This window comes from Microtus ochrogaster, unplaced genomic scaffold (assembly GCF_000317375.1).
Source record: "Microtus ochrogaster isolate Prairie Vole_2 unplaced genomic scaffold, MicOch1.0 UNK24, whole genome shotgun sequence".
In the NCBI taxonomy this organism is placed as follows: domain Eukaryota; kingdom Metazoa; phylum Chordata; class Mammalia; order Rodentia; family Cricetidae; genus Microtus; species Microtus ochrogaster.
The window spans coordinates 1,053,039-1,057,247 of record NW_004949122.1 but is presented as its reverse complement, the minus strand read 5'-3'; the positions used below and the strand labels follow the sequence as shown (position 1 = coordinate 1,057,247).

The 4,209-nt window shown below is 47.2% G+C and overlaps 1 protein-coding gene across 1 annotated transcript in view; it reads right to left on the bottom strand.

The window, feature by feature from the left end:
- The window catches only part of LOC101984426 (inhibitor of carbonic anhydrase), a 38,989-nt gene that overhangs the window by 4,260 nt on the left and 30,520 nt on the right, over positions 1 to 4,209 (bottom strand). The window lies entirely within an intron of this gene.

Here is a 4,209-nt window from a genome sequence, read left to right as displayed (position 1 = left end):
CAGCATCCTGAAAACTCAGTGCAGGTACCTGAGCATCAGCATCCTGAAAACTCAGTGCAGGTACCTGAGCATCAGCATCCTGAAAACTCAGTGCAAGTACCTGAGCACCAGCATCTTGAAAACTTGGTGCAGGTACTTGAGCCCTACTAGCCTGATGGGTGAATGGGAGAGTGTGGACATTGTGACATGAAATCTGCTTTCCCAAACCCTCCCACACCCAAGTCTGAGTCATGGTCACTCTGAGAACCACATCGTCAGACCGCCACTCACTCACTTTGTGGTTTTCTCACCTCCCACTAATCTATGCCTTTCCAATTCCTCCCAGAATGTATACACTGTGCCTCCTGCTACCCAGAGAAAACACAGGAATCATGTGGTGGCTTTTTCCCTGTGGTCCTCTGCAAGACCTGCCAACTGTTTTCTCTTCTACTGTCTAGCTGGAGGAAGCTGGGTCTCCCAGGGGCACAGGTCCTCACCAGGTACTCTGATTCCAGCCCCACCTGTGACCTCAACAAGCATCTGCCACAGTTATACTTGTTCTCATAAAATTTTAATCTTTCTTTGATTTCAGAACTGTTTCATTACCATTTAAATGCCTTCTCTAGTTTTTGTTATTTTATTTGTATGAGTGTTTTGCCTGCATAAAACGCTGTACACAGCATGCATGCAGTGCCCATGGAGACCAGAAGAGGGCGTCAGATCCTCCAGGAACTGGCATTATGCAAGTTTGTGAGCTGCCATACAGGTGCTGGGAATCAAACCCAAGGTAAGTGGTTTGCCAGCTGAACCATCTTCCCCACTCCCTGAACAGATTCTTTTTTTTTTTTTTTTCGAGACAGGGTTTCTCTGTGGTTTTGGAGCCTGTCCTGGAACTAGCTCTTGTAGACTAGGCTGGTCTCGAACTCACAAAGATCCGCCTGCCTCTGCCTCCTGAGTGCTGGGATTAAAGGCATGCGCCACCACCGCCCGGCCCTGAACAAATTCTTAAACTGGGTTCTGACGAAACTGAAAGGAGAGAAAACAGAGTGAGCAAGGATATTTAACTTCAAGTATTTTTGTTGTTGTTGTTGCAAAGAGTGAAGAATACATGGTTGCTTGAATTCATCTTTTGTTTGATGGAAAAAAGTAACAGTATGTTTACAAGCTGCTGGGAATGACCTAGTAAACAAGAAAGTGTGGAACCCTGATGGTTCATTGGTTATGGCACAGTACGTAGGAAGAGAGAATGTGCTGATGCAGGAGAAACAGAATTGATGGGATGATGCCCTTAGGATGGGTGCAGGACTGGGCTCTGCCAAGAGAGGACAAGTGTCCGGAATGAAGACTGGGAGACAGCATCCGAGGGTACCAGTGCTGGCAGATGCTGCCCTGAAGCTGATCCAGCATTGAGGCTTTGTGGGCTTCCTCTTCTAATTGCTTTGTCTCCTAGGAAGCAGTAGGAACCCAGAAGCATGCATCTTTTGAATTTGGTCCTCATTACTAGTAAAGGAAGCCAGACAGCTGGAGGCCTCAGTCCACCGATCTCATAGTTTAGCCAGAAGGAGGGACAGGACAGGCGCGGAGGGCAGAAGGACAATGACCATGACCGGTCATTAAATGTGTGTGGGTGGACTATAGGAAAACAGGATGTGGCTGCGGGCGTGAGAGCAGGAAGTACTCCCAGAATTGGAGTGTGAATGAGATATTTGGAGCTAAGATGGTTCTCTGTGTGCTCCTGATAATTTTCAGGCCAGTCTGAGATACATAGTAAGGTTCTGTCTTGTTTTGGAAAAAAAAGACTTATGCCACCAAACTTGGCAACCTGAGTTTGATCTCTGGAGCCCACATAGTAGAAAGAGAGAGCCAACTACTTCAAGTTGTCTTCATCTTCACATGTACACTATCGTGCACAAGTCTCTCTCTCTCTCTCTCTCTCTCTCTCTCTCTCTCTCTCTCTCTCTCTCACACACACACACACACACACACACAGATAGATAATCAAATTTTTCTTTGAAAAAGCATTGATGTTGGGTCAAACCTAATACAATATACCTTACGATATAAAAAGTTTCAAGCTAGTTTGGCCTGGATTTAACATTCAGCAGATACTGTTGTCACTAGTGCATGACTGATAAGAGAGGGAACAGTTTGGAGGGCAGGGTACTCTCCTGGTATATATGGGGACGGGAGCGTTTTCTAGTCCACCACACGCCACCAACACAGCTTTTACTCGACCAGCACCCCCGCCCCACCATCAGAACACATCTAGCTTGGCTCATCATGCTTAGAACTCAGTCTGCCTGCTCAGCCAGGTTTACCGGGTTCAACAGACATGGCCACTAGATGCTGACCCAGCAGGTCACAACCCAGAGCCCTCCTTCTCCACACTCCAGTCTGCAAACCTCTATTGCTGTCCTCACTGTGGTGTGGTTAGTGCCACCCATGCCCTCGTAAGTCTTGTTGGCTTACTTCTGGATGACTCTTGCTACGGATTCTCTCAGGCTGAATTCCTCTCGTTATTTAGTTCTCTGCTCTCCTGATCCCTCTGCTCTCAAACGCCTTCTCCATGTACTTTTCTAAAGCTGTCCCCTGTCCTGGTCACTGCCACATCAATCCCTACTGTGTGAGGATCTTGACCATCTTCCAAAGTACATGACAAGGCTTGGATCCAGAAGCTGGGGAGAAGGTTCAGTGGTTAAGAGCACTTACTGCTCTTCCAGAGAACCAGAGTTCAATTCCCAACATGCATGTGGGGCAGCCGGCAATCGCCCATAGCTCCAACTCCAGGGTCTCTGATGCCCTCTGCTGGCATCTTTAGGCATCTGTATATACATGATCATATTCACACAGACACATAGACACAGTCACACAGAAATAGACACAGACACACGCACAGATATGGACACGCAGACACATATCAAAATTAAAATAAAGTTTAAACTCAAATTTTAAAAACAGCATGTTTCTGAGGAGATGGTTTTAGAGGTGAAACCAAGAGGAGCTGGGGCCTTGTGAGAAATCCTGACGTCACTGGGTCATGCCTTTGAAAGGAATGGTTGGACCATGCTGACTCTACTCAGTCACGGACTAGAAGCTCTAAGACCATGAGGCAAAATGAACTTTTTCTCCTTACAAGCTGAGAGTCTCAGGCATTTTGTTACAAGGATGGAAAGCTCCCTAATATTGTCTTCCCTGGTCCCTCTACTGCATGTGCCGTTGAGAAGCATCCTGCTTGCTTGTGTGCTTACTGTCCTGCTCCTCCACTGGGGAATGGGGTAGACAAGATGCCTCTACCCAAAACAGCACCTGGTATGTCTCCATTTTCTTAAATGGTTGGAGGAGCCTAGACAGATCTATTATAAAAGATATTCAAGTAACTGAATGTAGGAAGCAGGTGTCTGGGTCTCTCCTGTGATTGACAGCTGAACTCTAATAGAGCCCCTGGCTCATCTACAGTCACACAGAAGAAAGGAGGGAAAGTATACTCTGCACCCCCAATCCTGCCCTGCCCAGGTCCCTGAAGTGCCCTCAGGCTGCTGGGCCAAGGGATTACTCTCTCCAGAACCTTGATGTGGGATTCCCCTCTGTATGCTGTGAATATCACTGGTGAATAAAGAAACTGCCTTGACCTGTTGATAGGGCAGGATAGAGCTAGGTGAGGAGGGGAGATCTAAACTGAATGCTGGGAGAAAGGAGGCAGAGTCAGGGAGAAGTCATGTAGCCCCACCAGAGACAGATGCCAGAACTTTACCAGGTAAGTCACAGCCTCAGGGTGATACACAGATTGCTAGAAATGGGTTAAATTAATATGTAAGAGTTAGCCAATAAGAAGTTAGAGCTAATGGGCCAAGCAGTTATTTAATTAATACAATTTTTGAAGTTGTTATTTTGGAGCTAAGCTGCTGTGCAGTTGGGGAACAAACAAGCGGCCTCCTACAACAGAACCTGTCTGAATATCAGACCATAAAACAACTGGAATTGCAGTAACTCTGTTCTCCAGATCCGGCTCCTTTTAAACTGACACCCAGGGACTGGAATGATGAAAAGGATAAGGGGATGAGGGGGTGGATGGGGCGAGGCCAAGAGAAAAAAGAGCACAGGCCGGGAGATGGTGGCGCATGCCTTTAATCCCAGCACTCGGGAGGCAGAGGCAGGCAGATCTCTGTGAGTTCGAGACCAGCCTGGTCTACAAGAGATAGAGCTGTGTCTTTACCACTAACTGTAGCAAAC